At 40.8% G+C, this 13,537-nt stretch overlaps 1 pseudogene; it reads right to left on the bottom strand.

The window, feature by feature from the left end:
• Positions 1–6,798: 6,798 nt before the first annotated feature.
• LOC121167279 lies at positions 6,799–8,963 on the bottom strand (annotated as a pseudogene).
• Positions 8,964–13,537: the final 4,574 nt, after the last annotated feature.

Genomic DNA, 13,537 nt, shown 5'->3' with positions numbered 1-13,537 from the left:
ATCCTTACCCATCTTTCTTCCATCATCTAGAGCTTTCCCAAACAACAGCATAGCAATATATGGAAATTTAAGCAACCAGGCCTATAACCAGGGCCTATATGGTACGCTGAGCAACAGTAAGTCCTAACATTAATATTAAACCTAACCCTAACACTAAGCCTAACCCTAATCCATCTTTGTACCACCATGTGTGAATTATTCACCACAACAGGGTGATATATGGAAGTGGGGAATCCAGGCATTTAAGCAGGACCTATATTACACCCTGAGCAAATGTAAGCTCTAACCTTCAACCTAACCCTAAGCCTAACCCTAACTCAAACCTTAACCCTAACCCATTTTAGTTGCCATCATCTACAGCTTTCGTAGATGACAGCAGGCCAATATATGGTAAGTTGAGTAGCCAGGCCATTAATCAGGACCTATATGGGACCCTGAGTAAATGTAAGCCCAAATCTTAACACTAACCCAAACCCCAAACCATCTTTGAGCTTTCCCAGACCACATAAAGGAGATTTCTGGGAAGTGGAGCAGCCAGTCCAATATCCAGGGCCTGTATGGAACCCTGAGCAAATGTAAGCCCTAACCCTAACCTTAACCTAACCATAACCATAATTCTAACCCATCTGTGTGCCATCATTTAGAGCATTTACACAACACAGCAGGGTGATATATGGGCCTTTTAGCAGCCATGTTATTGCTCAGTGCCTATATGGGACTCTGAACAAATGTAAGCCCGAACCCTAATACAAACCATAACCTTAAACTTAAGCCTAAGCTTAAGCCTAACCCTAACACTAACACATCTTTGTGCAATCACCGACACCTTACTCACCATAGCAAGGCGATATATGGGAAGTGGAGCAGCCAGGCCCTTACACAGGGTGTTTAAGAGAGGTTTAGCACATGTAAGACGTAAGTGTAACCCTAAACCTAACCCTAACTCATCTTTATGCCACCATCTGCAGGTTTCCAAACCACAGCATGGCAATATATGGGAAGATGAGCCACCAGGCCATTAACCAGGCCGTATGTGACCAAGAGCAAAGATAAGCCGTAACCCTAACTCTAACCCTAACCCAACTGGAAACTATAATGCTAAGGGAAATGAGCAAATCCCAAAAGGTTAGATACCACATGTTTGCCTTGATTTAACTTGTAATTTTTGTTTGGTTGTTGGTTATTTTTTGAACCTGTCATTGATACTGTCTCAATCCAGATGTTTCGAAGAATGGAACTTGCATTATTTTTAACATATTGTTTACCCAATACTATGTCAATTATTTCCATAATATTGTATATTGATACTGAGGTTTTGTTGGGGCTTTTAACTGACCGGATCTTTACTCTGTTAGCCCTATCTTCAGACCAGAGAAGGTCTCCCTAAGAGGCCACTGAACTTATCTGGACAATAAGATGCTGGACTTTATGCTAGGTATATGCTTGCAAGGAAGGAATCTCAACTGAACTTGAACTGTGGTTATGCAGCAAGGTGGAGGAATCCACCATGAGGGGAGGGGTATGGGAGGGGTGGGGGGAATACCCAGTGCCTATAAAACTGTATCACATAATACAATGTTAATAACAATAAAAAAAAGAAAAAAAAAGAGAGAGAGGTTCAGCACATGTAAGACGTAAGTGTAAACCTAAACCTAACCCTAACTCATCTTTATGCCACCATCTGCAGGTTTCCAAACCACAGCATGGCAATATATGGGAAGATGAGCCACCAGGCCATTAACCAGGCCCTTTGTGACCAAGAGCAAAGATAAGCCGTAACCCTAACTCTAACCTTAACCCCAACCCTAACACTAACCCTAATCCTAAACCATCTTTGTGCCATCATTTACAGCTTTCCCAGACTTCAACAGGGCAATATATGGGAACTGGAGCAGCCAGGCTATTGACCAGGGCCCATATGGGACGATGAGCAAATGTAAGCCCCAACCCTAACCCTAACCCTAACACTAAACCCTATTTGTACCATCACCTGCAGCTTTCCCAGAACAATGCAGAGTGATATATATGAAGTGGAACAGCAAGTCCTTTAAGCAGGGCCTATATGGGACCCTGATAAAATGTAAGCCTAACCCTAAACCTAACCCGTCTTTGTGCTCTCATCTAAATTTTTTCCCACACCACAGCAGGGTGATATATAGGAAGTGGATTTGCCATGCCTTTAGCCAGGGAGTATAAAGGGACCCTTTGCAAATGTAACCCCTAAACCTATCCATAACTCTAAACCTAACTCTAAGGAAAACCAACCGTAACTCTAAACCATCTGTGTTCAATCATTTACAGTGTTCCCAGACCAAAGCAGGGACATACATGAGAAGTAGAAAAGCCAGGCCATTAACCAGGGCCTATATGGGAACCTGAGCAAATGTAGGCCCTAATACTAACCCGAACCCGAACTTCAATCCTAACCTATCTTTGTTGCCATCAACTACAGCTTTCCCAGACCACAGTAGGGCAAAATATAGAAAGTGGAGCACCTAGGCCCTTAACCAGGCGTTTATGGGACCCTGAGCAAATGTAGGCCCTAACCCTAGCACTAACACTAACCCTAACCATAATCCATCTTTGTGCCATCATCTACAGCTTTCCCAGTTCACAGCAGGGCAATATATGAGAGGCAGAGCAGCCAGGCCATTAACCAGGGACTTCATAGGATCCTGAGCACATGTAAGCCCTAACCCTAAACCTAACCCTAAACTGAACCCTAACACATCTTTGTACCCTCATCTACAGCTTTCCCAGACCACAGCAGGGCAAAATATGGTAAATGGAGAGGTCAAGCCATTAACCAGGGCCTATATAAGACACTGAGGTCATGCAAGCGATAATCCTAACCATCACCCTAACCCTACCTCAAACCCTAACCCTAGCCCTATTCCTACCTGTAACCCATGTATGTGCCATCATCTATAGCTTCCCCAGACGACAGCAGGATGATATATGGGAAGTGGAGCAGCCAGGCCATTAACCAGGGCCTATATAGGACCCTGAGCAAATGTAAGCCCCAACCCTAACCCTAACCGTAACCCATCTTTGTGCCACTATGTACAGCTTTCACACACCAGAGCACAGCAATATATGGGAAGTGGAGCAGCCAGACCATTATCCTGGACCTATATGGGACCCTGAGCAAATTGTAAGCCTTACCCCAACCCTACCCCTAACTCTTATGCTAAGCCTAAGCCTAAACCTAAGCCTAAGTCTAACCCTAACCCTAGCCCTAACCCATTTTTGTACTTTCATTTACAGCTTTCCCAGACCACAGCAGGGCAAAATATGGTCAATGGAGCAGCCAGGCCATTTACTAGTGCATATATAGAACACTGAGCAAATGTAAGCCCTATCCCTAACCCTGACTCGTCAAATATATGGTCTAGTCCTAATTCTAACCCTAATCCTAGCAAATGTAAAGTCTAACTCTAACGCTAACCCTATAGCTTAGTGTTACTTTGACATGGGTTCAACCCCAATGTCTTCACATTTAAAATACTTTTGCATGTAAAAAGTCAGTTTAAGTCATTGTAGTAAGAATCAAATCAAATGACATTTAGTGTTAGAGTATTTCCAGATCAAATTGAATAATAAGCTAATGATCCACATAGCTGCCAAGAAAACAAAATTAGTTGGAATTTGTACTCACAATACATCCCTTGATTTATTATGCATGCTGTGATGAGAGATACCCTTTCTTTTATCGTGCAGTATGAGGAGTTCACCTGTCACACTAGAACGTGAATCTGCGGTGGTGAACTCAGGTGATTCATCAGGGGGTACACTAGGTGGGTTTACATTGTTGAGGAAGAGAGAGGAAATTAGAGACAGAGAGGGAGAGAGAATATATGTGACCTGTTAGGTTGCCTGTCAAAGAAATAAAGCTAAGATTATTTGCATAGTTAAGTAGAATATCCACCTATAGTGTCAAGGTGTGACTTTAAAGTTAGTTATCAATGGCAATAATTGACATGTACAGTGAATGTGTTATTTGACTTTTATTTTTGATTGTAATGTGATATATTTCTGCTCTTTGTTCTGGCAGACATACTAATTTATGTTACCAGAAAAGCTTGATGTAGAAATAAAAGCCAGGAACCAGTTGCTGACAGAAAAGTTTATTCACAAAGGGATCAGGTGAGCAGGGAAGGATGGGGAAGCACCTCTAGAGAGAAAGCTGGGATGTGAGGTGCTTCTTGAAAAGGGGAGGGAGAGAGAGACACCAAAGTTTTAAGGGAGAGTCTTGGGCTTTTAAACTGTCTCTGGCCCCTTGTGGGGCGGGAAACCACAGGTAAGATGTTCCCCATTGCTGGTCTTTTAACTAGTTAGGAAATGGGTGGACAATGCTTATACCACCCTCCTGAAGGTGTGGCCAAGATTCAAGCAGACCCAGATGGTCTCAAGTTAGTTATAAATTAATGTGAAACACTTCTTTGATTATTAATGAGAACCAAGAACATGTTTCCCTTTTGATTTGCATGTTTTTCTTTAGTATTATTTTCATTTCACATCTCAAGCTGAGTCTACCAGAGTACAATAGCCCCTGGGGAGCCGTAGTGAAAAGCAGGGGCATAGGATCCAGCTGTGGTTTGTGAGGTTTGGGGGTTAACAAGTTTCAAGTGTTTCTAAAGAGTTACATCATTGATATCCAAGCTTATCAACTTCTGCAGGTACAAGACTGTGTGTGGGAGGGTCTGAGCAGGGACATCTAGCTCAAATGGGTTCCTCTGCCATGTGCAGTCTGATGGCATGAGCAGAGCCACCAATTAACAAGGATTTAAATGCACAAAGACTAAGGACAACTGGGGAGTCGCAAAGATCTTGCAGCTGTTTCCTTAATAACAATATTTGTCAATACTATGGCACACACCGATGATAAAAACCTATGATAACTCACTGAGGTTCTTTATTTTGTTGCTCAGTCATGCCTCAGAATTTAGCTATGCCCCATTGTAATTTGGGAGAGCATAATATCAAATGCTGAATGTCAATCAATACCCCAACCGCTTTAATAATTCCATAGATCTATGCAGGGAAATTACTTTTGCTAATGTAACACCTAATTTATTTCTTGTAAACTATTACTATGCAAATCTGAAAGTAAAAGTGAATTTTTTTCTGGGAATTAAGATGTGTTTTGTCTTCTTGGTGATGTTTTTATTGTGGATATTCCAATGGGCATTAATTGCTCTATTTCTGCATCACTAATTTGACACTTTGTTGCTGAGCCAGGTTTGTTTGTTATCTTGAAGCTTGTCACCATAATCTTTATGGAAGCACAGACTATTCCACTGCTGGAGTAAGCAAGGCCATCTAGAGACCACAAGATGGAGGCTTCCTGTGACTTCTAGGAGAAATTGATTACTTCTCTGCTCCAAAACTGCTACTGCAGAGTGACTTGAATGTGACACAATTTGTTAAATAATATTTAGTAATCTATGATGTGTCACATAAGGAAACCTTCAGATGAATGAGCAAGGCACCCTCCAGGATATAACAGTTTATAAATGGAAAACTACTTGAAGGCAAACAAAAATGATATTACAGAAAAGGGGAGCTAATAGAAGGGCAATACCTCTTTGAATATTATTCATTTCTTTTAACTGAAATGCAGAGAAAGAGAACAGGCAGACAGAGGTCTGTCATCCACCATTTCATTACCTGTATTCCCACAGTCATTGAGGCTCGGTTAGTCTGAAGCTAAGAACCAAGTTCTCAAGCAGAGACTCCCACAAGGCGACCAACAATCCAACTACTTGATTCATCACCCTGCTCCCCATGGTACACATCTGCAGTGACTTAGAAACAGGGGCAGAGCTCAGACCCAAAGTAGACATTCCAACATAGGATGTGAGCATCGCAAGCCACATTTTAACTGCTGAATCCAATGCCTGCCCTTAAGAACAGCTATTCCATAGACTTCTACATAAAAAAAAAAAAAATGTCATGGGAGATGAGCTTCACATCTTCTTCATTTCTTGAAGAATGTCTTCCCACTGGGGACCCAGGCACTGTAGCCTAGTGGCTAATGCCGTTGCCTTGCATGTACCAGGATCCCATATGGGCACCGGTTTGTGTCTTGCCTGCTCCACCTCCCATCCAGCTAATTGCTTGTGACCTAGGAAAGTAGCTGAGGACAGCCCAAGGCTTTTGGACCTTGTACACATGTGGGAGAACCAGAGGAAAAGCTCCTGGCCCCTGGCTCCTGTCTTTGGATTGACTCAGCTCCAGCCATTACATCCAGTGAGGGAGTGAGCCAGCAGTTGAAAGATCTTTGTCACTCCTCTCTGTATATCTGCCTTATCAATAAAAATAAATCTTTAAAAAATATTGATTATAGAAAATATAGTTTCAAAACACTACTTAAAAAGGCTTGCTGTAAAAAAACTAAAATTTTTCAATAATGTTTGTACCAAAATGAGTTCACCTTTCAATATTTATGTATTTATGTATTTTATTTATTTGAAATGTGTGGAGATAGAGGTTGGAAAGAGAGAGAGGGAGGGAGAGAGAGACACACAGAAAGAGACCTTCTATCTACTTGTTTAACTCTCTAATGACTATAATAGCCATGGCTGCTCCAGGAACCAGGAAGCCCATCTGGGTTTCCCATGTGGCCAGAAGAGTTGCATACACTTGGATCATCTTCAGTTTCTTTCTCTTTTTTAATATATATATGTATGTATGTATATGTATTTATATGTACATATGAAACAGCTGTGTCTCAAAGATGCCTAGTCATATGACAACTGATCCCTTAGGAACCCCCAGTCTAGGTCACAGTGATGGTCAGACAGTGGTTGAGTATGACTCCCGCCTTGCCTGGGGCCATTCCTTTGCAATCCCGCGGTTGCTTCCTCTGGGCTCCAGCACACTGTCTTCTGTTTCACTCTCACTACCATCTGCCCTGGCAGGGTCCAAGGACATCGGGCCAGACTTTCTCATGATTGAGCTCTGCTATCTGATCTTTCAGTTCCCTAATATACTGGTTAGAATCAGACTTGTTTAGCTGTCCTTGAAGCTTTCCTTCTTCTTTCTGGATTTCAAGTTCAGCAATGTGCTGCTGTAGCTCAGCCACAGCAGCTATACTATCTGCTTCCCGGAGTCTCACAGCATCACTTCTTCCTTATTGCATTCAATCTCTGCCTGTTTGCACTTTGCTTCACTTAACTGAGTAAGCAGTCCTTTGTTCTGCGCAGAGAGGCTGATCACCTCTTGCTCTGCTCTGTGAAGATGGTTACTATTGATCTGGTTCTGTGTTTCCATTCCCATCATTCTTTGTTTTATTTCTCGTATTTCTGCTTGTGTTTCAGCTTGCCAAAGTCTAATGGTCATTAGTTCATCTTGTAACTCATTCACAGCATTTTTCTTAGGTGGGTCTTTCCATCTCCCAGTAGTACAAGCTAAGTGGCACTGCCAGTGTTCCTCTAAATCCTTGACTTGCTGTCTGAGTTCTTTCAAACCCATGATAGCTTCTGCTTCTCTCAGTTTCACAGCAATGAGTTCTTCCTGAAGCCTTGCAATGTTATTTTCATCAGGAAGAGAGTTGTTCCTCTTCTCTATGTCCGGGACTTTATCTTGCATCTCCTTCAGGGCACACTGGGACTCGGCCTCACTCATTTGGGCCTGGACTAGCTCCTTCTCTAGCTGCAGCACAAAATCTTCATTGTAGTTGGAACTGCATTTATGTTTTTCTAATGTTTCAATACGCTGTTTTAAAAGTCTATTTTCTGTGCGTAACCTTTAATTTCAACTTGCTCTTCCATTTCTTCAGTTTTTATTGTAGTATATTCCTTTTCAAGCTTTTTCATTTTTATTTTTTTGAGTTGTATTTGACTTGATAAGCTGGTTGGATTAGTTTATCTGGACCACCATCAAACTGATGTGGAATGACCCTCTGAAAGTGCTGTAACATTAGTTCTTACTGATTCATTTGAAGAAGCGCTAACCCTACTCGAAAGACTATGTCTAAACCCTCAGACATAAAGATATCAAATATCCTTGTTGCAACTAGTAATGGAAAAGTGGTAAGAAAGATGGTCAGAAACCAGGATGATGCATACATTGAGGTATGAAAACTCTGAGATTGGAAATGTATGAAGAGTTCTGGAAGATGCTCCTGTATCATGCGTTCAAATTGGTACATACAAAGGTCCATACTCGCCATACTTAGTTTAAAAAGTTCACAAAGTCTATAGTCTTGCATTAACTTAAAAAATACACAGAAAGCTTCTTCTTCTGGCATTTGCATAAGCAACAGCCCAACTGTAAAAGCACTTCCTTGACAGTAACAACTTCACAATCCACCAAAGAATATGCCTTCATTACATTAAACAAAACCTCCTGTCTAAGGCTATCTTTTTCCTTGAAAAAATGTGTTAAGGATAAGTTCTAGCAATATCCCTTCGGATCAATTTTTCACAAGGTGAGGTCATTTTCAGGAGTTCTGAATTGGCATGCTTTGTGCACTGCATTGCTCTAAAGTGGTGGGGTATTCCTTTACAAACAAGTTCCTTAACTTGCTTTTCCTTCCTTTGAGCACATCTTCCCACTCATTAACAATTCTTCCCCAAAGAATTCAAGAGTCTTCCTCAAGGTGGCTGAGGTTGCTAGAGGCTGATGAACTGGACACAAGAGAGGAGCCACTGTTTCTTCTTGACCCATTTACAGATCTTAAAGACTCACTGTCTATTTCTAACAACCTGTTTTGTTCCTTCAGCTTAGCCAGGAGTTCCAAGTCGTCTAGACTCAGCTGGGAAGGTGAAGATGGCGAAAGACAGTGTGTTGACAGTGTGGTAGAGGAGGATGTAGTGTGTAATGAAGCCGATGGACTTGCCACCTGACTGGCTATCTGACTGACAGTATGCATTACATTGTTCTTCACCCATGAGAGTAGAACTCAGCTTTTCTGCAACCTTGTCTGTGGCCACCTTGGAAACGCTGGGTAGACTTCGCTGTAAACATTAACTTCCCATGTAGCCGGCAGCCGCGCCGTGTCTCAGCTCCACTCCAGGCTCCCTCGGGCTGTCCTCTCCCGGGTCCTTCGGGTGCAGCGCGCTGGCTCGGGGTGGGTGGGAGCGCTTAGGAGCGCCTCCTTGATCCTCAGCCGGTCTTCGGGGAGCTGCTGCCTTGGTCACCACCGCCGGAGTCTCCTCTGGTGCCCACTATCCGCGGGTTTCCCCTGGGTCCGGCTGGACCACCTTCAGGAAAGCCCAAGGCACAGGCACGGCAAGACCTTTAAAGAGACCCAGCCGCCTCTACCGCATAATGGGTTCGCAGGTTAGGGGCCAGCGGAGCTGACCAAGAGAAAAAAAAAAAAAAAAAAGAAACAAAAAAATAATAAAATAATATATATTTTTTAAATTAAAAAAAATGCCATCTTCAGTTTCTTTCCAGGCACACTAACAGGAAGCTGGTTTGTAAGTTGAGCAGCCAAGACTTCAATGTGTGTTGCCGTCATCCCAGGTTCTGTGTCACACAGCTGGGTCGCACACTTAGGCTTTAATTCCTTTTTATCACAAACATTTTAAATACATTTATAAAAAAAGAATAAAATATGCTCCATGAAAAGATTAAACAAAAAAATATGGTGTCACAAGATTATTCTTTGACAAAATAAAGTCCAAAAATTAGCAAGCAATTGATGACAAAGCCACCAAATTATAAACACAGAGATAACAGGAAGTACAGCCCTGTTTATACAAAGCAAAGCTCCTGAGGTGCTACGATTTGGGCATTTATTTAAAAGTTAAATGTTCCCATAGTCCATCTGAGGAAGATTGGATCCTCACAGTGCTGAGTTAATGGGACCAATAGTGTATGGGCTTAATCCAATTATGGTGTTCTCCATGAGGAGAGCTGGGAGATTATTGGATCTGATGGAACTATACAGGTGGCACATACATGTTGACCATGAGGACATGCACAGTCCATGCCTTACTGTGTCATATTCCTTGAACTTCAAAATTCTGACAACAAGATTATCATTTATTCCCAGAGGCAAAACAAATGGGTTCAGCCCAGTTAGATTGTGGAATCCCCAGAATCACAAGCCAAAACAAATCTTGCTCCTTTTTTTAAAAAATGTGACTAATATGTAAAAATTGAAGGCAGAAATAGCAAATTGAAACTGTAATGAAATATTACATTTGATCCAATAGACTAGATGTTCTAAAAAAAGAAAAAACAGCTAGCACTTTCAACTTTTGTTACCATACTGAATGTTATAGCTGTATACTTTTAGCCCCTTAGTATTCAACAGGACCTTCTACACAAAACAGTTGTCTAAGTAGGACCCAGCGTGGTGGCACAGTGGTAAGGTCCTCGCCTTGCACACCCAGGAACCCATATGGGCGCCAGTTCTAATCCCGGTGGCCCCGCTTCCCATCTAGCTCCCTGCCTGTGGCCTGGGAAAGCAGTCGAGGATGGCCCAAGTCTTTGGGACCCTGCACCTGTGTGGGATACCCTGAAGAAGTTCCTGTCTCCTGGCTTCGGATCAGCATAGCATCGGCCATTGCGCTCACTTGGGGAGTGAATCATTGGATGGAAGATCTTCCTGTCTGTCTCCCCTCTCTGTATATCTGCCTTTCCAATAAAAATAAATCCTAAAACAAACAAACAAACAAACAAACAGTTGTCTAAGTAAAGGAAAGTCACTCAAATTGGGAAGTAAAAATAAAATTTCTGTATTTATACAGAGCATGGTATTCTAGGCTGAAAACTATAAATAATGTAAAACAAAAAGCTGACAAGTAAGCTCATCAAAGATGCAGAATATAAAAGGAACACAAAACCCAGACATTTTTACGTGATTTTAGTAAGAAATCTGAACAATACAAGAAACAAATGGCTTATCATGCTAAATATGCAAAGCATTGTTTGAAAACAAGCAACAGGGTTGTCACGCTGATAGAGCAGATAGGAACTGCTTGCAACATTGGCCTGCCACATGGGTGCAGGTTCATGTCCTCAGCTGCTCCGCTTGCAAGCAGGCTACCTGATTAGGATGACTCAAGTGCTAGGGCTCCTGCACTCATATGAAAAACCTGGATGGAGATCCTGTCTCCTGGCCTCAACTTGTCCCAGCCTAGACCATTGCAGCCATCTGGGGAGCAAACAACTAGATGGAAGAAATACCTCTCAGAGTCTCCCTTGATACTTACAATTGTTTGCAGAAAAATAAGTACATCTTAAAGATCAAAGAAATAGAAAGTCACCTATGTTCGTGGATTGAAAAACATACTACTCTAAGCCATTTATAAATTAATCTGTATCAAATATGCAGAATTAGAAAATATCTTAATTTCATATACAAACTTCGGAAACACTTAGCACTAGATATTCATAATTGTTTTGAAAATAAACAATCAAAAAAGATGCACCTTTTCTGGTTTCAAAATGTAAAGCCACAATGATTAAACCCATGCCATCCATGAATGAAGTACACATATTACTCAGAATGCAAGGGTCAGGGAGATATTCGCATAATCATAATACATGAATTTTCAATAATATGTCAAGACCATTCAATAGAAAAAAGTATATTATTTTCAACATATAATGCTGAAGAAACTGGGTATCTATGAAAACTATGAATCTGAACCTTTATCTCAGAATATAATTAAGTCAGGATTTATCTAAATTTAAGAGTTTAAACTGTAACAATCCTAGAAGAAAATACAGGTGAATATTTTCATAATCTTAGATTAAATGAAAAATTCTTGAACCTAAAAGCATAGGATGAGAAAAGTAAAGAAAAAATAATTCTGATTTCATCAGAATTGAAACATATATAAATCCCTTGTATCTAAAGGCCACCATGAAGAGTGAAAAAAAAAACATAGAATAAGAATTTTGAGTTATGTATATGAAAAAGGATGACTCTCTAGAATATTTGATTGATTTTTAGTTCTCAATGACAACCACAGCAACAAAAATCTCAATTAAAAATCAGCAATGGGCTTGTGTTTCACCTGGTGCTCATTAAACACGTGCAAAGGTATTCAACATCCTTATTTATTAAGTAAAGTGCAAAACCACCAGGAGATACACTTAACACTAATTAGGATAGCTATTGCAAAAGCACAACAAAAGGTTAGGAAATACAGAGACGGGGTTTGAGTAGCTAATGGGAATGTAAAATAAAGCAATTGACATAAAAATTAAAAGAAAATATTCAGTAGATAATCAAAATAGATAATTCCACAGAAAATCAAATGTGATATATACACACATAATGAGATATTGTATAGAGTCTAGGCCTGAAACAATGTAATTTTGATGCATGCTATAATATAGAGGGGCTTGAAAACAGCATGGCAAAAATTAATTGAAAAAGGGACACCGGGTGCTCAATTCCATTTACATTTATTATATGGGCAAGCATGCATACAGAGATAAAAAGTAAAATAGTGGTGATTCAATACTGCAGGAAGGACAGTGAGTTAGAGTTTAACAAGTAGACTATTGTTTTGAATAATGAAAACTCAAGGTGGAATAATGAACCTTGAGTTTTCATGATTCAACGATAACAGAAAATTTGACTGTTCTCAAAATCACTAAACCATAAAAAGTTAAAATGGTAAAATGGTAACTTATGTATATGGACCCCTGCTTAAGTATAGGAAAAACTGAAATTGCTAGACTGGTAAAGAAGACTTACAGAATTTCCTGCAGAATCAATTAATATAAGTAAGGACAATGAATTTGAGTTTAGAACCTTAATTGTAAATTGCTTAGATGGTGCCTTTATATCTAATACTCATTCCACTGTCTGCAGCAAAACTCAACTTTTTCCTAAAATTGAGTTAAATGCTACAAACACTATTCGTTCCTAATTCATCCTGCAAAGAGCAATTTAACTGATTTTCCCTCACAGGGCCATAGTCATCTCTGTGCACATGAATTATTCATTCTTTTTTTTAAGATTTATTTATTTTTATTGGAAAGGCAGATATACAGAGAAAAGGAGAGGCAGTGAGAAAGATCTGTCCGATGATTCACTCCCCAACTGAGCGCAATGGCTGATGCTATGCCGAGCCAAAGCCAGGAACCAGGAACTTTTTCCAGGCCTCCCACACGGGTGCCGGGTCCCAAGGCTTTGGGCCGTGCTCAACTGCTTTCCCAGGCCTCAAGCAGGGAGCTGAATGGAAAGTGGAGCTGCCAGGATTAGAACCAGCGCCCATATGGGATCCTGGCACATTCAAAGCGAGGACTTTAGCCATTAGGCCACGCCGCCGGGCCCTATTCATTCATTTTTAACAACACTTTCAAATGCCTGTTCTTTTCTTAAGCATCTAGTGAGTTTAAGGTACTGATAAGTCTTCTCACTGAAGAGGCTTAAAGATGTGTCAACTTCAAATACATCCAGTGGATGTATTTTTTCATATGTATTTATTCTACATGCAGCAACTTGTAAAAATTATTTTGGAGAGATGTCATCTCAAAATCAAAGTATGAGATTGGCCTTAATCACCAGGGTAACTGGGGTGTGATGGATCTGAAGAAGGAAGCCTTCTGCAGTACCCCT

This window comes from Ochotona curzoniae, unplaced genomic scaffold (assembly GCF_017591425.1).
Source record: "Ochotona curzoniae isolate NIBS_2020 unplaced genomic scaffold, NIBS_Ocur_1.0 patch360, whole genome shotgun sequence".
In the NCBI taxonomy this organism is placed as follows: domain Eukaryota; kingdom Metazoa; phylum Chordata; class Mammalia; order Lagomorpha; family Ochotonidae; genus Ochotona; species Ochotona curzoniae.
Note: the sequence above shows the minus strand (reverse complement) of the source record. Positions and strands in the feature narration are given on the sequence as shown.